The 24,218-nt window shown below is 39.6% G+C and overlaps 1 protein-coding gene and 1 pseudogene across 1 annotated transcript in view; both read right to left on the reverse strand.

Moving 5' to 3' along the window:
- LOC126618225 (probable LRR receptor-like serine/threonine-protein kinase At3g47570) overlaps positions 1–22,827 on the reverse strand; it is a 107,026-nt gene extending 84,199 nt beyond the window's left edge. Inside the window, exon 1 of the mRNA XM_050286288.1 lies at positions 22,639–22,827. The gene's annotated coding sequence lies outside the window, so the exon portion shown is untranslated. The remainder of the gene's footprint in view (positions 1–22,638) is intronic.
- Positions 7,872–7,978, reverse strand: LOC126620535 (small nucleolar RNA R71; annotated as a pseudogene).
- Positions 22,828–24,218: the final 1,391 nt, after the last annotated feature.

Raw genomic sequence — 24,218 nt, forward strand, 5'->3', positions numbered from 1 at the left:
CGAGAGTTCTGTTTTGGGACGAATCACATTGGGACGAACTCGGCCTTTCCTTTTCCTTTATCCCCAGGTAGACGAGCATCTATCATGCTTACTGTCATCGTAGGAAATGGGTCGGTGTCGACGCCTATTTTCTTTTCTAGAAACTTAAGTTTGCCGTTGTCGATCTAGCTTTGGATGGCGTCTCGAAACATGACGCAGTTGTTCATTGTATGCTTGTCTGAGTTGTGGTATTTGCAATAAATTTTCCTTTTTAAGTCGTCAGCCTTGGGAATATTGTGTCCCGGCCAAAGCTTGACAATTTTTGCGATCAGTAACTGGTCGTAGATGGCGTCGGCCTTAGTTATGTCGAAGGTGTAGACCTTCGATGTTTTAACAGCTGCTTCTACACTGGCCGATCGGGTTTTGACATCTTTGGAGTTGGTGATAAGCTCATATTTATATATATTTTACATCAAATTCACTTGTCTTTTCTTAGTTAGTTCCTTATATTTTTGAGCTATTTACTTTGTTTTTATGTTCTGTGGGATTTGTCAAGCAAAGAAAAGAAAAATAACACAAGTGGGATTTTAAGTAACAAATTCGTCAAAACTGCCTGTGCAAGTCAATTGACTGTGCGGACAGCTCATAATGAATTAGAGAATGAACCTTATATGCTTGGAAAGCTACGGATGTCTATTTTCTGAAGCATTTCGCGGTTTGTTAATATCATGTTTCTAGAAGAAGTTATGGTTGTTTTAACACTGAAAGGTTTCAAGAGGCTGAGTAGTTTGTAACTAACAAGAGAGCATTGAAAGTAATAAATCCAATAAATCTAGCAGCCAAAATTGATGCAGCCAAGAACAAGTTAGCTGACACCTATTCAAATATAAGAGGAAATGGAATTAAAGATGAGGATTAAGTGGGAGTAATTGGCATAAAGGCTGCCCAAAGAGTTACAATTGTTTTACCAATTTCTCTCACTTATTGTCAACACTAAATGGTTGTTAGTGGGGTGAGTTAAGGAAAAGAAATAAGGCAGCAAGCAAGAAAAAAAAAAGCTGCAGGTTGCAGCGGCAAAGATAGAAAAAATAAGATAGAGGAGAAAAATAGAATAGAAAGAAAAGGCAAGGCAGCTGCGTTGGGGAAGGAAGGAAAGGAAAGAGGAAATCTTGGCATTCTCTTCTTTCGGTTTTATCTTCTCAAACTCATGTCTTTCCTTTGGTTTTATTTTGAGAATTATGTGTAACTAAATTTTTAGAAGTTAGGGGCTGTTTTGAAGCCCCGAATATGATTGCAAGTTTGTTATGACATTTCGTTTGAATTACTTTTATGAATGGATCAAAATTGGTTCACTACTTGTCTCATTGATGAATTCTTTATGTGTTTTCTACGGATGCATACTTAGTAAGCATATCTATGATTCTAATGCTATGAATATATGTGTGCCTGCCCTTGTTGAATGAGGACCTACATATGTTCTAGAGTAGTACTTGTTCATTGCGATTAACATGTGAACCAATTTCTAGGATAAGTAAGACAACGCTAGTACTTACGATGCCTTGTGATGACTCAAACTCTTTTCGTTCTTAATGATTTCTACTTGTTAAATCTATGAACACGCCATTCTAGATTGCATGCTAGGGACTAAGTTAAGTTGAAAACACCATTCTCTTAACATACTACATAAGAAAGAGTAATAGGTTGAGTTCTAACATTGAGCCAACTTGAGCATCTTCATCCGGAAATAAAGGGAATTTGAATGAAACATAACATGTTTGTATGATTATTTGGTGGTGGATAGCACTTCCCCTAACTCGTTTTCTTAACTTGTGAACTATAATCTATTTTTATTATTTAAAATTCGCTTCTGTCCTGTTTTTGTTTTATTTAATTTAAATAGCAAATCAACTCCAAAAATCCCAAAAATTTGTGTGAGTGTAGCTCTGTGTGTCTAGTGTGTTCACATAAAATTTCGTAGACTTTAGATTAGTGTAAGTTGGTCTAATAATTATTTTTTGGTGGCTGGTCAGTAGGGACAGAAACCAGTTTTTGTGACATTTTAAGTAGTTAGATAAAACAATCTTCTGTGGGAAAGACCCTTATTTTCATATGCTACAATTGAAAAATCTTAGTGTTAATAAGGAAAATCAATAGGACATTTGTGTGCTACTTTGTGGTGTGCTTTTAATCCTATCAGTTGGCGTGTGCCAATGCCTTGCATACCTAAGGTTTGTCAATCACTATCTCAGCCGTGTCTATGTTGACGCATTGAGGTTCTTCACCTTCGACTGATGCATAACTGACTACAGGGTTCTTATAGATCATCCCTTGAGATGGGGACTTCGAGATCTTTTCTTCTCGGAGCAAATAATTGTATTGTTCGACTTGTTGAGCCAGTTCATACATATCTCGAAAGTTTGCCCCCAAAAATTTCTTTTTGTATTCCACATCTAGCCCATTCAAAGCGAGCCTGACAAATTCAACTTCGGGGAAAGGTACTCGGCACTAGTTTCTGGCCGATTTAAACCTTGTAAGGTAATCCATTGGTGACTCGTCAGGTGCTTGAGGCATCCTAGCCAATGAAGAAACTGACATTTCTATTCCCGGGCGATAAAATTGCTCATGGAATTTTTCAACTAGTTACTCCCAACTTTGGATGGAGTTAGGTAGGAGGTTGATGTACCACGCGAATGCTGAGCTAGTCAACAAGAAGTTGAATAGTCGCAGTTTATGGAAGTCACTATTAACATCTCTGCATTTACTGTGAACCGAGCCACATGTTCTACAAGGACAGGGACGATTCTCCAACAAAAAGGCTGAAGTCTAGGATTTTAAAGCTTTTAGTATATTCAAACTTTTCTACATAAGCTGGGTATGGATGGATGAATTTTGGGAACTTCGGCCTCTTTTTCATGGCCTAATCGATCATTCTTTGGACCTCAACCATATCGACAGATGCCATTTCCGCTCCCCAATCAAATTCGTCCACCTTGCTGCTTGATCCACCTCTTCTTTCTAAATCAATCATTTTGAGTCGAGCAGATCTTGTCTTGGCTAGTAATGCTGGTATTGGATTGTTTTTTGGAATAGGTTGTCTGGATCGATCGGCATGTCCAATTTTCTAGGTTTGCTAACTAGGACCTTGAGCAATCTAGTGTGCACGACACTATAACCACGCACTTCTTCAAGTATCCTTTTTATTTCTCGGCTAAACATTTGCTCAAACTGCCGAGATTTCTCCTCTAGTCGTCTTCGAAAAAACGATCTAGTTGGTGGATCAGAGGCTTCACCACCGTCCTCATCACAATCCTCTACTATTCATTCGACAAAAATTCCTTTTGTCACTCTGGTGATGATATCCGCATCACGAGCCTGCCCGCCGAGATTGACTTCATTTTCTCAATGTGTCGCACTTGTGGCTTCGGGTGTGACAGCAACAGGAGGATTATGTGCCTGTGACAAGCCATCATGATCTGGGTTTTGGACTGTAGATAGAAGGATAGTCGCTAATTTACCCATTCCTGTTTTCTTTTTTACTGACCGTGTCTCAATGTCATGAACTTCGTAGCTTTAGCACTGAGTCTCACTAGGCATGCTAAAATGTTGACCCTAAAAACTACCAAGCCTACGTGGCATGCAGGCCGAGTAACTAATAAGCTAACAACGTCCTTTGGTTGTGTGCGGGGCCTGCCAACTTGTCGGCTAAGCTCGGCCAGGGAGTAAAATATGTTGATGTTGTGTTAAGTGCGCGGCTGACTTCTCGATCTTGTGACTGCGGCCGTAGAAGGAGCACGTCTCGACCTTTCGGGTTCTAGAACCTAAAGACAAAGCTGCTAGTTCTGCGAAGTTCACAAACCGTCTGCGACAGGTTCGGTCACAGTGATTATATTTATGAAAGTATAAGCACGTCGAACCGGCTCCAGACTATACGGACACAAATACTCAAAAGAAATAAATGTCTTAAACGTGAATGTGGTTCGGCCGTCAGAAGGCCGAACTCTAAAAGATACTTGTGAATATCCAATCATAAAACAACTCGGCGTTCAAAGTGCCAAGCCTAGTAATCTGTAACACCTCACTTCGCCGAGAAAGTTAATGAGATGACCTCTGCCAATAAGGACTCGAAAATCCTTTTTGACCGAGACTTGGATAGATAACCAGTCAGCCTCGACATAGTAGTGTCTATCCAAACTAAAAGTGCTCCGCGGTCGGTTGATTCTACGGCAACAGTGTTGTTTATCCAAACTGAAAATGTCACCGGTTGCCTTCATCGTGCTGTTTATCCAAACTGAAGATGTGTTGGAGGAAAAAGAAAATAAAAATCTCAAGATTGTTGAGAGGTTTCACGTAGAGCGAGATTTTAAACAGGGCAGTTTGTGTGTTGAATTGGAGAGAGCTGAAATGTTGCACGGTGGATATGGAAGCATTATGCCAAGATTAGTTCATAGCGCAGTAAAGTTGTACGAGATTAGGAAGCATTATGCCAAGATTTGGTGGTAGCACTCCATGCAATTGGTTGATACCAACACTAAAAGTGGATATGGAAGAAATATTATAGATGGTGGAAGGAATCATACCAGATAGTTATTCAACTCAAATTCGAACTTCTCCAAGCCTGTTATATGCCCCAGCTCATCGGGTATGCTTCCTTGAAAATTGTTATCGCCAGGATAAAGATTGTTCAACAGAGAAAAGTTTCCTGTCCAAGGTGGGATGGTTCTAGTGACAGTTACCTAAAAGCCGTAGACATTTTAAATTCAACAATGAACTGAGTTGGTTCAGAATGGACCTGATAATCCGATTGTCTTCTAGATTAAGCAATCTTAGTTGTGTACATCAAGAAATATTAGTTGGAATTTTCCCACGGAAGAAATTTTGAGAAGGGTTAAGATATTTTAGGTTCTGTAGATGACCCATTTCTGGAGGAATTTCCCCATGAAAGTTGTTGTTTCTCAAGTTGATTGCAGTAAGATTGCCAACGGAAGGTGGAATGGAACCTACCAACTTTTTTTATTTCAGGTTCAACAGCAAGACTCTTTTGGTGGAACAGTGGCAAGAAACCCCACCCCAACTGCAGAAATGGATGGAATGATTCCACAAACTCATGACATCGAAAAGATCTGCGGTTATTCCTTTCTTCAAGTCTAGCAGAGCCAAGCGATCAGATTCGTTTCCAAGTAGAGTCAGGCTGCGAGGTGCTGCAGATTTCGAACAAGTGCTCATGCTTAAAAGAAAGAACCCATGCAGGAATTTAAACAACACAAACGTACGGTTGGTTCGTGAATGCTCCATCATTGTTCTAGGACAGAGAGCAAATCAGAAAACCAAAGTTTAATTTGCACAAAAGCATACAAGAGAAGAAATCTTATCACATGTATGAAAGAACACTTGATTGAATTGCCACATAAATTAGGATATTGCTAGGGAGATCAATTTTTTTAAACCAAACTGCAAATCAAATAATGTGTCACCAATAAAAAATAAGCATTAATCGATACTTAATAATTCAATCATCTACAACCATATCATTTGGTTTGTGAATTTAGTTTAAAAAATTTGGTAACATTACCCCATAAATTAAGATAACCAACTTCGTGCCGTGTGGGGTTGTGGTACTTTTAAAAAGCATCTTTTTTTTTTCTTTTTTTTTTTTAAATAATTATTGATGATGGTGTTTGGTAAATAAAAAAAGCTGATTATTTTGGAGGTTGGGGTGATTGACAGCAGAAAAGCATCCCTGCAATACCGTGGCACTGTCGACATCTGTATCGTTCCCGCGTGAAAGATATTTCTTTGGCTCCATCCAACCTCTGCAAGTTCGATTAAATTACCATATTCTGGCAGAGGAATCAAGCTTGCAGTATAACTGAATATATGGAGGGGACTAACATCGCAATAACCGTCTGAAGTTCCAATTTGTACACCTCTAATGTTTCTCCGATTCAGGTCGACGAGGACGACCAGGCATTCAAAACTTTTTTTTAAATGTCATGTGTTAGGGTGATATTTTATATATATTTGATAACTCTTTTACCTATAACTTAGTCATGATTTTATAGTAAATTGGTGAGTTTGATGTGTTTTTGTGCGATTTTTGTAGAGAACATAATTAGTGAATAAAGCAGGGAATTGGAAGCTTAAATTAGAGAAACTCAAAGAATTATCGAATGGGATGTGACTGATGGGCTGGAGCAAAGAATGGAACAATACATCATATAGGAAATTGGATCATTAAAGCAAGCCCAATAAAATTAGGCGGTGCAAGCATGCCGTGATGTGTTTTCCCAAAAAGAATTGGGTTTGAGAGTCCAAACGGCATGTGGATTAGGCAACCAAAAGGAAAGGCATAGAAAGAAAAAGGTTTTTAGCAGCCGCAAGGTGGGGGGGAGATATAACGGATACTCCAGCCTTCCAGTGGGGGGACTCTTGATAGAAGGTGGCAGTTTTGGGGTTTATCGCACACGGTTCCAGAACTGGGGTTTTGGGTTTCTTTATGTCATCGAATTCATCCATGTTTGTCATTAGTTTAATCATGAACTAAGTCCTTTTGCTAGGATTAGGGTGTACTCTTATCATGAACATCTAATTCTTATTATTTCATATTGATCTCGGTTGTTTTCCATGTTGAGTAATTGTTATTATGCTTTATCGTTATCAAATAACTGGCCATTATTTGTGTGAAGAACTAAATTGGGACTGACAGGTTGAGTTTAGTAGATTGCTTCTCATAACAATTACCATGAATTACATAATTGAGTAGACATACTGGTTATGACTTGTGTAGTATTGTGAAATTATCCATTTAGCGTAAAGGGTTTCGATTATCTACTTCTGTGGCTAGACATAGCATGGGTAGATAATTAGAAACACAGTTAGTATATTCTGAAAGGAAATATTGACGAATCAAGGGATAATTGCTAGCAAAATGGGAATAATTTGAGTTTAATATGAATAACGGGATTAGATGGGATTGAGAATGAGAAACTTGATGTCCTAGTGCTTCAATATATTAATTTTTCATAATTCATTCACTTTTACTTCGTGTTTGTTCAATTGATATTTTCACCTTCGTTTGGGTTCTTTGCATATTTGAATTTGTCATCGTAATCCATCTTTTATTTAAGTTTAGTTTGAAGTCAATCTCAATAGTAAATTTAGGTTAATCCGATCCTTGTTTGAACGACACTCTACTTATCACTATATTACTTGGACGATATTGTACACTTGCAATTATCAACAACAAGTTTTTGGCGCCGCTGCCTAGGATCGAATTTAATTTAAGTTTACTTTTGTGATTTTCAGTTTATTTAATTTTTATTTTCGTTTTTTTTTATTTTGATCAATTTTTCTCGATGCATTCTCTTTTTTTTTTCATTGTTTCTTGAAGGTGAATGCTTGGTACTCGTTCGTCGGATTATGTATTACTTGAGTTTGAACCAGAAATTGAGAAAAGACTCTGTGAAATCCGAAGAGACCAAAGAGAAGTCGGTGAGAAAGAACAGCAGCAAGAGAGCAAGATGGCGTTAGTTCAGAATGAAACGATGGGAGATCTTGATATTCCAACCATTCCGGAATCACCGTCGAGCATAGCTCTTCCTGCAGCTGCAAGGAATTATGAATTGAAGACTATCCACTTTAATATGATGCCTTCTTTTCATGGCATGAGCACTGAAGATCCATTGGCACATATTAGAGATATCTTCAATATGGTGTCCAACATGGCATTGGTAGAAGGAGTCACCGAGGAACATCTCAGGATGAAAGTCTTTCCATACACTATGAAAGACAAAGCGAAGACTTGGTTGAATTCTTTGAGGCCTAGAACTTTGACGAGTTGGAACGATATTCAGAATAAATTTTTGGAGAAATTCTTTTCGACCTAGAGGACCGATACCCTTAGAGATAATATCATGTAGTTCACTCAACAGGCAGATGAGACGTTTTTTGAGGCATGGGAGAGATTTAATAATTTGTTGATTCAGTGTCCGCACCATGGTTTGCCTACTCTAGTTCTCATGCGGATATTTTATAAAGGATTAACAGTTTCAAGCAAAGCTGCAGTGAACAACTATGCAGGGGGATCAATTAAGAACAAGACGCCAGCCGAATGTCAAGCACTTTTTGATACTCTAGCACTCGAAACACAACATTCTGAAGCAAGAGGAAGACGGGCAGGAGTTTTTGAGATTAATAATTCTACCGAATTTGCTTCAAAGGCACAAGTCGATGCGATTGCTAGTAAACTTGACACTTTGCTTTCTATGAATGGGAGAGCATCAGTTCAAGAGATTTGTTCCATATGTGCAGTTCCTGGTCATGCCACAGTTGGTTGTCCGTATAATGTTGATTTTCCAGAATTTGTTCAAGAGTAAGCGAACATGGTGAATGCTTACAGACGTCCTAGTAACGATCCATACTCCAATACTTATAATCAAGGATGGAGAAACCATCCAAATCTCTCATGGGTCAATAATCAGAATGTACAAAAGCCACCATCTGGTTTCCAACCTCAAGAGAAGAAGAATAATTTGGAAGATGTCATTGCACAGCTTGCTGGTAACGTGAATACTCTTTCAGTCAATACAAATCAATTTATGAGCAAAACTGAGACAACTCTTCAGAACCAGGTTGCCTCAATAAAAAATTTGGAGATTCAAATGGGGCAGTTAGCTCATTCTTTGGCAGTTAGAGAAAAAGGTTCTTTTCCAAGCCAAACTGAAGTTAATCCGAGAAACCATGAGCAAGCTAAAGCAATAACTCTTCGAAGAGGGAAACAAGTGAAAACAGCAGCTGATTTTGAGAAAAACAATGAGGAAGAAAAGGTAGAAACCATTTCACAAGAGGAGCAGCCACTGTCCGATGTTGTACAGCCACTAGCTATACTAGGAACCACTTCAAAAGCTTCACCACAATCAGTCATTGCAGCCATGCCACTCCCTAAGCCTGTTGTCCAACCCGTGAAGCCATATGTGCCCCCTATTCCTTTTCCTCAACGGCTCAAGAAGAATATGTTAGATGAGAAGTATTTCAAATTCTTAGAGATGTTTAAGAAACTGGAGATTAATATTCCATTTGCCGATGCTTTGGAGCAAATGCCAAATTATGCTAAATTCATGAAGGATATCATCTCAAAGAAAAGAAAATTTGGCGATCATGAGAAGATTCAGTTGACAGAAGAATGCAGTGCAATCCTTCAAAGAAAGCTTCCGCTCAAGCAAAAAGATAGAGGGAGTTTCAAAATTCCATGCATTATTGGCACTAATTTATTTGAAAAAGCATTATGTGATTTGGGGTCTAGTGTTAATTTATTACCTTTATCTGTTGCTAAGAACATTGGAATAGGTGAAATTAAACCCACTATTGTTTCTTTACAGATGGCAGATAGATCAATTGCATATCCAGAGGGAATTATCGAAGATGTGTTAGTGAAGGTTGACAAGCTGATTTTTCCAGCAGATTTCTTGGTGTTGGATATGGAAGAAGATTATGAGACTCAGTTGATTTTGGGTCGGCCATTTCTTATCACAGCTAGGACTTTAATTGATGTGGAACAAGGGGTTTTGACATTGAGAATTGGGGAAGAGAAAGCAACATTCAACGTGTTCGAGGCTGGAAAATTTCCAAGAGAAGCGGAAGATTGTTTTCGCATTGATTTAGTTGAGACCGCGATTTCTGAAAAATTCAGAGTTGAGAAGCCCAGTGATCCTATGGAAGCTGCACTAGTTCATACTGCTACTTTAGAAGATGAAAATCAACTGTTAACGGAATGTGCTCTTTATTTGGATGCTTTTAAATCAGTTACAAAGAGTGGACGATTGGAGTTCGAAGACCTTGGATCTGTACCTTCAAAATCGCCGCCAAGTATCATAGCCGCACCTACCTTAAATTTGAAACCATTGCCATCACATTTAAAGTATGCTTTCTTGGGAGATGCTGAGACTTTACCTGTTATAATTTCTGCATATTTGAGTGAAGTTGAAGAAGAAAAACTATTGAGAGTGTTAAGAAGGCATAGAATGGCAATTGGGTGGAGTATTGCTGACATCAAAGGAATTAGTCCGTCTATTTGTATGCATCAGATCTTGTTGGAAGACAATTACAAGCCTTCAGTTGAGCATCAATGCAGATTAAATCCAAATATGAAGGAGGTGGTACGAGCTGAGATTTTGAAGTTATTAGACGCTGGAATAATATATCCAATTTCGGATAGTAAATGGGTGAGTGCTTTGCATTTGGTACCGAAAAAGGGTGGAGTTACAGTGGTTAAGAATGATAAGAATGAGTTAATTCCAACGAGGACTACAACAGGATGGAGAGTATGCACTGACTATAGGAAATTGAACAATGAGACTCGAAAAGATCATTTTCCTTTTCCATTCATTGATTTGATGTTGGATAAACTTGCTGGATATGCTTACTATTGTTTTTTAGATGGGTACTCTGGTTATAATCAGATTCCGATTGCACCAGAAGACCAAGAAAAGACGACATTCACATGCCTTTTCAGTACTTTTGCGTATAGGCGTATGCCTTTTGGGTTGTGTAACGCGCCTGCTACTTTTCAAAGGTGCATGATGAGTATTTTTTCTGACTTGGTAGAGCGTTGTATTGAGGTATTCATGGATGACTTCTCAGTTTTTGGCTCATCGTTTGATTCTTGTCTGGATAATTTGTCCTCGGTGTTGCAAAGATGTGAAGAAACCAATTTAGTTCTTAATTGGGAAAAATGTCACTTTATGGTGCAAGAAGGGATTGTTTTAGGTCATAAAGTTTCGGTCAACGACATTGAGGTAGACAAGGCGAAAATTGAGACAATTTCAAAGTTACCGCCATCCACTTCCATCAAAGGAGTTCGAAGTTTTCTTGGTCATGCTGGTTTTTATCGACGTTTTATTAAGGATTTCTCTAAGATTACAAAACCGTTGTGTAACTTGCTCCTGAAAGAAGCGGAGTTTGTATTCGATTCATCATGTTTTAAGGCGTTCAATGTGTTGAAAATGAAGCTCACGACAGCTCCTGTGATAGTTGCACCGGATTGAGAATTACCTTTTGAGATTATGTGTGATGCAAGTGACTATGCTATTGGAGCAGTTTTGGGTCAGTGGAGAGATAAGCTACTGCATGTGATTTATTATGCTAGTCGAACTCTCAATGGCACACAATTGAATTATGCCACTACCGAGAAAGAGTTTCTAGCCGTTGTCTTTGCTTTAGACAAATTCCGTTCTTATCTCATTGGTTCAAAGGTAATTGTCTACACCAATCACTCAGCTTTGAAGTATTTATTATCCAAGAAAGATGCAAAGCCTCGGTTGATTCGATGGGTGTTGTTACTACAAGAGTTTGATTTAGAGATACGGGATAAAAATGGGTCTGAAAATGTGGTGGCGGATCATCTTTCTCGAATTATGCATCATGAAGGTGATAATGACTTAGTTTCTATCTCCGAAACATTCCCTGACGAGCAGCTCTTTACCATTAAATCTTCAGTCACTCCTTGGTATGCAGATTATGTCAATTATTTAGTTAGTGATATCATGCCTCCTGATTTGACTTGGCAACAGAAGAAAATCGTTAGTCAGACATTACTATTGGGATGAGCTGTACTTGTGGAAGCATTGTCCAGATCAACGTATAAGACGGTGTGTTCCTGATGACGAGATGGAGGAAATCTTACAACATTGCCATTTTCTAGCATGTGGTGGTCATTTTGGTGCCACAAAGACTGCTGCCAAGGTACTACAATCTGGTTTTTGGTGGCCTACATTGTTTAAGGATGCTCATACTTTTGTTTCTACATGTGATCGTTGCCAACGTGTTGGAAATATCTCAAGTAGACATCAAATGCCGTTGAATAATATTCTAAAAGTCGAACTTTTTGATGTTTGGGGTATTGACTTCATGGGACCATTTCCATCATCTTATGGCAATCAATACATCTTGGTAGCTATGGATTATGTTTCAAAATGGGTTGAAGCAATTGCTTTACCTACTAATGATGTTAAGGTTGTTGTTCATTTTCTCCGGAAGCATATTTTCACTCACTTTGGCACCCTGCGCGCCATTATTAGTGATGGAGGCAAGCACTTTTGTAATCGTCACTTCAATGCTCTTTTGGCGAAATATGGAATCACACATAAGGTTGCTACACCTTATCATCCACAAACTAGTGGGTAGGTTGAGATTTCCAATCGAGAGATCAAGAATATTTTAGAGAAGACCGTGGGACTTTCACGCAAAGATTGGGCTGCAAAGTTGGATGATGCGCTATGAGCGTATCGGACTGCATTCAAGACTCCAATTGGCATGTCTCCATATCGATTGGTGTTTGGAAAAGCATGTCATTTACCTGTGGAACTGGAACATAAAGCATTTTGGGCAGTGAGAAAGCCTAGGTTCTATGAGAAAATAGAGTGATATCTAGTGAGGCTTAGAGTCGAGGCGAATTTGTACACACGCCAAGTATGGATGTTTTTAAGCTCGAGTTCTTGGGATGTTGGCTTCATACTTTCCATTGTGATGCATTGATTTATGAGGGCATAACTTTAGTTTTGGAAGTATGATTGGCATGCATTGGTTTTCATTAATTGATGGAAGTGATAACTGTAACACCTTTGCTTTTCAGTAAAGCGTTTGTGGGTAGCGTAATTGGTAAAAACTCAGGAGACACAACTCATCCGACTAGGGACACCTAGGGGTTTAAAGGCTTGTTGCACATGCTCAGTGCAATCGTTTTGCCAGCGAAAGTGGGTTTAGTTAGACTTGTTTTAGTCAGTTTCTTATTTTTGTTTTATATTTTGCTCGAGGACTAGCAAAAGATAGGTTTGGGGGTATTTGTTAGGGTGATATTTTATATATATTTGATAACTCTTTTACCTATAACTTAGTCATGATTTTATAGTAAATTGGTGAGTTTGATGTGTTTTTGTGCGATTTTTGTAGAGAACATAATTCGTGAATAAAGCAGGGAATTGGAAGCTTAAATTAGAGAAACTCAAAGAATTATCGAATGGGATGTGACTGATGGGCTGGAGCAAAGAATGGAACAATACATCATATAGGAAATTGGATCATTAAAGCAAGCCCAATAAAATTAGGCGGTGCAAGCATGCGGTGATGTGTTTTCCCAAAAAGAATTAGGTTTGAGAGTCCAAACGGCATGTGGATTAGGCAACCAAAAGGAAAGGCATAGAAAGAAAAAGGTTTTTAGCAGCCGCAAGGGGGGGAGATATAACGGATACTCCAGCCTTCCAGTGGGGGGACTCTTGACAGAAGGTGGCAGTTTTGGGGTTTATCGCACACGGTTCCAGAATTGGGGTTTTGGGTTTCTTTATGTCATCGAATTCATCCATGTTTGTCATTAGTTTAATCATGAACTAAGTCCTTTTGCTAGGATTAGGGTGTACTCTTATCATGAACATCTAATTCTTATTATTTCATATTGATCTCGGTTGTTTTCCATGTTGAGTAATTGTTATTGTGCTTTATCGTTATCAAATAACTAGCCATTATTTGTGTGAAGAACTAAATTGGGACTAACAGGTTGAGTTTAGTAGATTGCTTCTCATAACAATTACCATGAATTACATAATTGAGTAGACATACTGGTTATGACTTGTGTAGTATTGTGAAATTATCCATTTAGCGTAAAGGGTTTCGATTATCTACTTCTGTGGCTAGACATAGCATGGGTAGATAGTTAGAAACACAGTTAGTATATTCTGAAAGGAAATATTGACGAATCAAGGGATAATTGCTAGCAACATGGGAATAATTTGAGTTTAATATGAATAACGGGATTAGATGGGATTGAGAATGAGGAACCTGATGTCCTAGTGCTTCAATATATTAATTTTTCATAATTCATTCACTTTTACTTCGTGTTTGTTCAATTGATATTTTCACTTTCGTTTGGGTTCTTTGCATATTTGAATTTGTCATTGTAATCCATCTTTTATTTAAGTTTAGTTTGAAGTCAATCTCAATAGTAAATTTAGGTTAATCCGATCCTTGTTTGAACGACACTCTACTTATCACTATATTACTTGGACGATATTGTACACTTGCAATTATCAACAACATCATGCTCCCAAGCACCCATGACACAGAACCATGCCGAACATGTACACCCACAAAACAAAGACGAGTGTGCACCTTTTTTTCGATACTAGGACTCACCTTGATGTGCATGCAGATAGAAAGAATATTTTCTGTATATTTCATTTCTTAATCAGGAAGTAGTACATGAGAGTTTATATACACTTTGTCAAATAAGCTTAGTTACTAATGACCCCAGATTAATCACTAACAGTGTGATTAACAACAAAACACATGTGACTAATTGACAGCTGTTACATAACAGAAAATATCTAAGAGTGAGGTGTCCCTTTACCCTCCCTCAAGCTAAACAGAGGAGACCCGAGAGAAAGCTTGGACTGTAACAACTTGAATCTGGCTTTGGGAAGTGCCTTGGTGTGAATATCGGCAATTTGATGATGAGTACTGACATGTTGCACTTTAACCAAATTGGCTAAAACAAGTTCTCTTATATAATGGTAATCAATCTCGACATGTTTCGTTCGAGCATAAAACACGGGATAGGATGCCAGATAAATGGCAGAGACATTGTCACACCAAAGGTGAGGCACCTGTCGAAGTGGGAAGTTGAGATCGTGAAGAATTTTGCAGATCCATGTCAATTCTGTAGCTGTGTGGGCAAGAGAACGATATTCAGCTTCTGTGGACGATCAAGCAACGGTATGTTGCTTCTTTGCACTCCAGCTAATCAAGTTAGGCATAAAATACACACAATAACCACTGGTGGATCGTCTATCAAAGATGCAACCAGCCCAATCGGCATCTGAAAGGGCTGTGAGATGTAAGGAACCTTTCTTGAACCATAGACCTTGATGAACTGAACCTTTCAGAAAACGTAAAATTCGTTTGATTGCTTGAAAATGTGATTCTCTTGGACACTAAAGGAATTGACACACTTGGTTTACAGCAAATGAAATATTTGGTCGGGTCCAAGTGAGATACTGTAAAGCACCCACAATAAATCTGTACTCGGATAGATTATCAAGTAAGGGACCAGTGTGATCCAACTTAGTTATTCCAAGTGGAGTAGAACATGGTTTGCAACCATCCATATGAGTTTTAACAAGCAAATCATGAGCATATTTCCCTTGAGATAAAAAGAGACCCTTAGTAGTTCTTTGAACTTTGAGACCAAGGAAAAAATGAAGAGGGCCCAAATCTTTAACAGGAAATTGGCTGCTGAGCTGATGAATAAATGCTTGACAAGCTGATGAATGTGGACCAATCACTAGGATGTCATCAACATACACTAGAACGATAATCAGAGAGGGTTTGTGTTGAACAAAGAGAGAGCAATCAAATTTAAAGTTTTCAAATGCAAGAAAGATCAGAGTCTGAAAAAGTTTATCATACCAGGCCCGAGGAGCCTGTTTCAAGCCATAAAGAGACTTGTTAAGCTTGCAGACATATAATGATTGTGTCGAATCAATAAAACCAGAAGGTTGCTGCATGAAGACCTCTTCCTGAAGAGTGCCATGAAGAAAGGCATTACTGATATCCAGTTGATTAAGAAACCAGTTTTGTTGGACTGCAAGTGTTAGCAAAATTCGAATGGTGATTGGCTTTGCAACAGGACTGAATGTTTCTTGAAAATCAACTCATTCTTACTGATGAAATCCCTTAGCGACAAGGCGAGCTTTGTACCGATCAATGGTACCATCAGGTTTTCGTTTGATACGAAAAACTCATTTGCACCCGACAATATTCTGATGAGGAGAGGGAGGTACAAGAGTCCAAGTACCAATAGTTTGTAAGGCTTGAAACTTTTCAAACATTGCTTTCATCCAATGATCATGTTTGGAAGCCTGTAAGTAAGTTGTAGGAACAAAACTACTTGAATCAATTGGATGCTTAGTTGCAGCCAATACCTTGGGCGATGTACAAAATTGCATGAACTATAGGGGTATTAAGCTAATGAGTCATACAATGAAGCTTTGGGAGAGAGTCATTGAGCATAGATTGAGGCAAGAGACACGGGTTTCGGACAACCAATTCGGGTTCATGCCAGGGCGCTCAACCATGGAGGCAATCTATCTCTTACGAAGATTGATGGAAAGATATAGAGATGGGAAAAAGGATTTACACATGGTCTTTATAGATTTGGAAAAAGCGTATGATAGGATCCCAAGATACATTCTTTGGAGGATTTTAGAGAAGAAAGGAGTACGAGTAGCATATATCCAAGCTATACAGGATATGTATGAAGGAGCAAAGACTGCCGTAAGAACTCATGAAGGACAAACCGAAAGCTTTCCCATAACTGTAGGATTACATCAAGGCTCATCCTTAAGTCCTTACCTTTTTGCGTTGGTAATGGATGAGTTAACAGGACATATTCAAGATGATATTCCTTGGTGTATGCTTTTCGCAGACGATATAGTGTTGATAGATGAAACTCAGGAAGGGGTAAATGCAAAGCTTAACCTTTGGAGAGAAGTGTTGGAATCTAAAGGTATTCGCCTAAGCCGATCAAAGACAGAATATATGGAGTGCAAGTTCAGTGCAAATGGAGGCCAAAACAAGTTAGGGGTGAGGATCGGAGATCAAGAAATACCAAAGAACGACCGTTTTCGTTATCTAGGATCTATCTTGCAAAAGAACGGAGAATCAGATGGAGATCTCAACCATAGAATACAAGCTGGATGGATGAAGTGGAAGAGTGCATCCGGCGTGTTGTGTGACCGCCGTATGCCACTGAAGCTCAAGGGAAAATTTTATAGGACGGCAATAAGGCCGGCGATGCTGTATGGCACAGAATGTTGGGCGGTGAAGCATCAACACGTACACAAAATGGGTGTAGCGGAGATGAGGATGCTTCGTTGGATGTGTGGGCACACGAGACAGGATAAGATTAGGAATGAGAATATCCGGGGTAAAGTAGGAGTAGCCGAAATTGAAGGAAAGATAAGAGAAAATCGGTTACGGTGGTTTGGACATGTGCAAAGAAGGCCTACTGACGCTCCGATTAGAAGATGCGACTATGGGACAGAGGTTCAGGGCCGAAGGGGTAGAGGAAGACCTAGGAAAACTTTGAGAGAGACCCTAAGAAAAGACTTAGAGTACTTGGATCTAACGGAGGACATGACACAGGACAGAACACAATGGCGTTCTAAGATTCATATAGCCGATCCCACTCAGTGACTTGGATTTTCCAAGTCTCCAACCGAGAAGTTGTCCTCGCTCGGGAAATTAAGGGAACACTACCTCAACCTACATGCTCCACTCACAAAGCTTCAACATACAAGCTTCAACAAAAGAAAATTCAAAGAACTTAGCGAAGAAGGCTTTGGTGATTTAACACAATACGTTGAAATGAAGGAAAGCTTATTTATTGATGTCCCCGATAAGTTACAAATATGTACATATACTTGAGTCAAAATAAACAAACAAGAGGGAGCCTTCACAAAGGTTGCTTAGGAGAAGTCTCAGCAGTCGGTAGAGCCCCAGAAAGAGAAGGCACCGGAGGGGGATCATTCGGAGCCTCAGTACTGGACAGAACCCTAGAAGGAGGAGGCATCAGAGGTTGATCATTTGGAGCTTCATTACGGGGTACAGCCCTAGAAGACGAAGGCAATAAATGCCTTTGGAACAAACCCACAAATCTCTGATGATCAAGTAAAACCTGACCATCATATTCCTTCATCTGGTCAAGCTTCCTCTTCATGTTTGTAGCATAGTCATGTGCGAGCCGGTGCAACTGTTTATTCTCATGCTTGAGCCCTCTAATCTCCTGTTTGAGACTCATCACTTCAGCAGCCAATGATTCAACTTGGCGGGTTCGAGCAAATAGGCGTTGGGCCATATTAGACACAGAACCTGCACACTGAACACTAAGAGCCAGAGAATCCTTAACAGCCAACTCATCAGACCGTTTGGAAAGTAGTCTGTTATCTTTGGGAGTGAGAAGGTTCCTGGCCACTACCGCAGCGGTCATATCATTCTTCATCACGGAATCCCCAACGGTAAGAGGACCAGTAGGGGAGACGAAGGATGGGCGCCATATGTTGTCTGGAGAAGGCGGGGCTGCCTCTTCAACAAGGTTCAAGTCAAAACGACGGTCGGAGGGGCCAGACATTTTCAAAGGTGTTGAAGAGAGAAGAGGTCGGACAAATCAAGATCTTAGAAGTGCAAGAATGGAGCTTCTACTGGTGGATATTCAAGTGTGCTTTGGAACTTAATGTCAGCCCCTATAAAAATCTGCACTCGACGAAGCTTCAGAAATCGAAGAGGCGCCTGCTCAGAAATCGAAGAGGCGTTTGCTTTCTCAAAAGCTGGGTTGCTCAAAGACCACGAAGGCCGATCTCAGAAATCGAAGAGGTTTGCTTTCTCAAAAGCTGGGCTGCTCAGAGACCACGAGGGCCGATCTCAGAAATCGAAGAGGTTTGCTTTCTCAAAAGCTGGGCTGCTCAGAGACCACGAGCGCCGATCTCAGAAATCGAAGAGGCACCTACTTTTCCAGCCTTGTCAGCACCTGTCACACGCACTCAGCTTTGCGGAAATTATGGGCATTCTGTCGAAGATTTCTGGCGAAGTAGAAAGCACATGAATCGTACTGTTCAATCACCCACTTCCCACACGCAACAGTAGCTCATGGGTACCACATATAACTTTGCCAAAGTTCTCTGACAAAGTTGAGACTACTTTTCCAGCCTTGTCAGCACCTGTCACACGCACACTCAGCTTTGCGGAAATTATGGGCATTCTGTCGAAGATTTCTGGCGAAGTAGAAAGTACATGAATCGTACTGTTCAATCACCCACTTCCCACACGCAACAATAGCTCATGGGTATCACATATAACTTTGCCAAAGTTCTCTGACAAAGTTGAGACACGTGAAGCTTGCAGCTCTCACTACATCGCTCTGACCAAGAAGGGTAAAAGAATAGCAAAGAAACAACACTAACAAAGTTTAGACACATAAATTTTGAAGGCCTAGCTACCATATTATTACCCACAAGGGTAAAGGAACAGTACCACTGCTGGATAATTGGAAAGTCCCGGTGTGTCAACCTCTGTGCTTCGTGGCAAGGTAGACTAGCAAACATGCCCAACCTTTACTCACATTTGAGAAAACACTCCCAACAAGATTGCTTGCACCAAAATCGAAGAGGCATCGCCCTCCGAATCTCGAGAGCCAGACTCCCAACATGATTACTTTCTCAAAAATCGAAGAGAGGGTAAAGGAACAGTACCACTGTTGGATAATTGGAAAGTCCCTGTGTGTCAACCTCTGTGCTTCGTGGCAAGGTAGACTAGCAAACATGCCCAACCTTTACTCACATTCGAGAAAACACCCCCAACAAGATTGCTTGCTCCAAAATTGAAGAGGCACCGCCCTCCGAATCTAGAGAGCCAGACTCCTAACATGATTACTTTCTCAAAAATTGAAGAGAGGGTAAAGGAACAGTACCACTGCTGGATAATTGGAAAGTCCCATTGTGTCAACCTCTGTGCTTCGTGGCAAGGTAGACTAGCAAACATGCCCAACCTTTACTCACATTCGAGAAAACACTCCCAACAAGATTGCTTGCTCCAAAATCGAAGAGGCACCGCCCTCCGAATCTCGAGAGCCAGACTCCCAACATGATTACTTTCTCAAAAATCGAAGACACCGCTCTCCGAATCTCGAGAGCCAGACCCCCAGCAGGATTGCTTTCTCAAAAATCGAAGAGGCATCGTTCTCCGAATCTCGAGAGCCAGATCCCCGACAGGATTGCTTGTTCGAAAACCGAAGAGGCACCACTTTCCCAACTTCAAGAGCCGGATCTCCTGGGATAAAGCTTGTCTGTAATCTTCACACGCAACATCAGCTTTCCAGATACCACAGACCACTTTTTCAAAGTGCTCTGACAGAGTTAAAACTTGTGAAGCTGGCAGCTCCCACTACCGTGCTATGACCAAGCAGGGTAAAGGAATAGCATTATTACTTGATGTTAGGGAGACTCCTATATATGTCGACCTCCATCCCCAACGGACAGGCAGACCTGCAAAAATGCTCAACCCTTCCTCTTATCCGAGAGGGCACTCCCAACGAAGCCTTTCGAAATATTCAGCTTTCTTTCCCCCCGATAATACTTCTGTAAACAAGCTATACTAGATCAAGAATATCTCATATCATCAGGGTTAAAAGCAAGAGTATCCCATATCATGCTTTTTCCCTGTCTTTTCCTTTGGCCTTGTTCTTACCTGCAAGACAAGGAGAAAGAGAGCAATCAGTCAGCACTTGGAATCAAGCTTCCAGCCAGGAACTGACTGCCTGGAACCCCTTACCTGATTACTTACTTGGCATTGCTCTCGAGTACTCATCTTCAACATCTTATGCTTCCAGGGAAGATACCGCATCTGCCTGAGGAACAGATAGGGCAAGGGAGAAGGATACAAGGAAGCATGTGGAGACAAGCGTAACAGCACACGTGCCGATACATCCACTACTCTGTCAAAAGCAAAAGTATCCCATATCAACAGGGTCGAACGTACTCTAGATTTGATGGACTTGTTTTAACCCTCAAATTCTTCAGTCGGCCTTATACTCTGGAGGAAACCAGAAAACCCTCCAGCCCAGTTCAAGAATAAGCCTGTGGAAAGTTACTTCTTCAAAAGCAAAAGTATCCCATATCATCTCTTCTCATTTTTCTTCTCTTTATCCTTCATGCTGCCTGCAAGATAGGGAGAATGTGAACAATCAGTCGGAGCTCTGATTGCTTACCTTGTCTGTTACCTCTTTCAGCAGATCCCCTAGCTCGGCGACTTGGGGGACTCCTACTACATGGTTTGTATCGCGCTTGACCAAGCCTGAAACTACAAGTAAGCTTCAAGTGACATTGATACATTACCTTGTGCATCTCCACCAGTTACAGATACCACCCCTGGATGGAGGAAGAGTACTTCTAGAGAAGATGCCACATCTACCTATGAGACAGATAAGGAAAGTTAAGACGATACCACACTCCGGTACTTAGAAGTTTCGTGGTTACGAGATCATTTTCCCACAATATTTCCTAATGTCATTTGTACTAAATCATTCACTTGTACTCCTTAAAGGAGAGCTTGAACCTATGTACTTGTGTAAACCCTTCACAATTAATGAGAACTCCTCTATTCCGTGGACGTAGCCAATCTGGGTGAACCACGTACAGCTTGTGTTTGCTTTCCTATCTCTATCCATTTATATACTTATCCACACTAATGACCGGAGCAATCTAGCGAAGATCACAAAAAGTGACCGTTTTCGCTACCTAGGATCTATCTTGCAAGAGAACGGAGAATTAGATGGAGATCTCAACCATAGAATGCTGGATGGATGGAGTGTAAGAGTGTATCCGGCGTGTTGGGTGACCGTCGTAGGCCACTGAAGCTCAAGGGAAAATTTTATAGGACGGCAATAAGGCCAGCGATGTTGTATGGCACAGAATGTTGGGCGGTGAAGCATCAACACGTACATAAAATGGGTGTAGCGGAGATGAGGATGCTTCGTGGGATGTATGGGCACACGAGAAAGGATAAGATGGGGAATGAGGATATCCGAGGTAAAAGAGGAGTAGCCAAAATTGAAGGAAATATGTGAGAAAATCGGTTCCGGTGGTTTGGACATGTGCAAAGAAGGCCTACTGACGCTCCGGTTCGAAAATGTGACTACGGGACAGAGGTTCAGGGCCGAAGGGGTAGAGGAAGACCTAGGAAAACTTTGGAAGAGACCCTAAGAAAAGACTTGAGTACTTGGATCTAACGGAGGACATGACACAAAACCGAGCGCAATGGCGTTCTAGGATTCATATAGCCGACCCCACTTAGTGGGAAAAGGCTTTGTTGTTGTTGTTGTTGTTTGCAAAACAGGCTTACCAAACAAGTTTTTGAGTTGGAATTTGATAAATAGTTTTGAGTTTAACCTTGGATTCAAATAAAGTACCAAACGGGTTCTAAAACTCCCAAATTAACTACAACCCTAGCCAACTATCTGGCTCGCGGACTCACTTAGCTTCGAGAACCCCTTTGATGCTCCTGCATCAACTGATAACGCTACTACAAATTCAAAAATTTCAAGGCCAACCCAATATGCAAATCTGCATAATTTCAACAATTTCATCAAATTGCAGGGTGTTTATATTCACAAATCATGAAACTTACACCAAATAATAAAAGTGGGTTACTTTTGTAAACAATTCATCAGATTACGAACTAACAAAGAATGTAATTTCAAGAAAATGTGCAAGTTCATCATCAATGAAAAGCAGTTCATTGCCCCATTAGTACAAAAACAGAAAAACCCACAAAAATCCATATTTTTTTCCTTTTTTAATTTCTAATTATTCTTTCAGCTTCTGGGCGCTTGCGATTTTGCCCAATTCCCATCACAGAAAACAAATTGTGATATTTAAAAAGGCTGTGTAAATAGATGAAACAATTCATGAATTGAACAGAAAAGGAGCCCCTAAAACGGCTAATCGAATGCGCATTCGGCTAGAAATTTAAATTTCAGACGGAAAAAATTCAAAATTGAGCAGCAGTTTCTACATACGCGAAAGCAAGAGAGGAAGAACGAGTAGCTAAAGGACCAATGCTTACTGAATATAGCTGGAGAGGACTCGGATGAAGGGCTGCTACTGTATGAGAGAGGAGAGCACAAATGACACAAAGAATCGAATAGGGCTAATGTTTTGTTTTCTTTTAAGTTTCAATTAAAAATTCATACAACAATTTCATTTTTGTTATTTTTTTTCTTATTTATTATTGGGTAGATGATTTTCACCTACCCTGACTTCTCACTATTTTTAATTTTAATAATCAGATTAATAAAGCAAACAAGAACAATTGACAAAATTTAACAAGTAGTGTAAAAATTAAAAAGTGTTTATGTTTATTACTTCACTTTTATCAAAATGGCTTTATATAATTTAATAAAAAACGCTTAATGAATTACTATAAATAATAATAACAAAATCAAGATAGCTGTGGTGATAGTATCGTAAATGAATTTAGTTTGACCGCGGTAACTATATAGTAAATAAGTTAAAGCTATTTCTTCATAAAATTTGTAATTGTCCTTACAAATAAAAAAACGTTCATTAGATATTATTGGATAAAAATAAGTTGGTGAGGCATTTTTCATTAGTCTTATAATTTTTTATTTTTGTGGTGGGAGGGTAAATTGGCATGCTTAAATAGGACTCAAAACTAAAGTGAAAGTTGTTCGATCCTACATCGTCCAAGGGAATGGATCCTCTATACATTATATGTACATGTCCACCTCCTTTAGCACGAGGTCTTTTGGGAGCTCACTGGCTTCGGATTCCGAAGGAACTCCGAAGTTAAGCGAGTTCTCCCAGGATAGATGATCCACTGAGGAGTTCTCGTGTGAATTTCTAGAAACAAAACTGTGAGGGCGTGGTTGGAACCCAAAGTGAACAATATCGTACTACAACGGAGTCGAGCTCGAGATGTGATGAAACCCGAGTAGGGATGTAACAAAAGTGGTAAAAATAAAAAAGTCAAAAGTTAAGCATAATTAGTAAAAGGTATAGTAAGTGAAGCAAGTGTATAACTTTACTAAAATAATACTTTGAAAATTTAGGCATTTTTTTAATTTTAATATTTATTTAATTGATAATATGTTAAAAATATGAATAAAATGCATGAATTTTATATGTATTATTGAAAGAGATGTGAAAATAACGTGTTTTAAACGTGAAAAAAAAAATGTATTGTGCATTGGAGTTTTAGGGGGGTGTATTCAATTAGGATTTTGAGGGATTTTAATTCTTGTAATGAATCTAGGGGTATTCAATCAAGATTTTAAGTGATTCTTTGAAATTCAAGATGTATTCAATTAGAATTTTAAGATAGTTTATTAAAATCCTTAGAGATCCGGATGTCTTCAATTAGGATTTTAAAGAAGTTTATAACATTACATGTGTATTCAATTAGAAATTAATTTTAAAGAATTTGAGAAAGTTGACGTAACTTTCTGCTTCTTAGTATCTGTAGAATTATCAGAGAGACGGGCCAAGGGTCCACTTCCAACAACACCGATATTGTCCCCAACTTGATAATTACCACCTGCACAATCCGTCAGGTGTATGATTTTATCACAAAAGGCCCCGGTATTAGTTGGAGTGAGTTTAAGATATTTAAACTCTTATTTTCTC

The sequence above is a fragment of the Malus sylvestris genome, chromosome 4 (genome assembly GCF_916048215.2).
Source record: "Malus sylvestris chromosome 4, drMalSylv7.2, whole genome shotgun sequence".
Classification (NCBI taxonomy): Eukaryota; Viridiplantae; Streptophyta; class Magnoliopsida; order Rosales; family Rosaceae; genus Malus; species Malus sylvestris.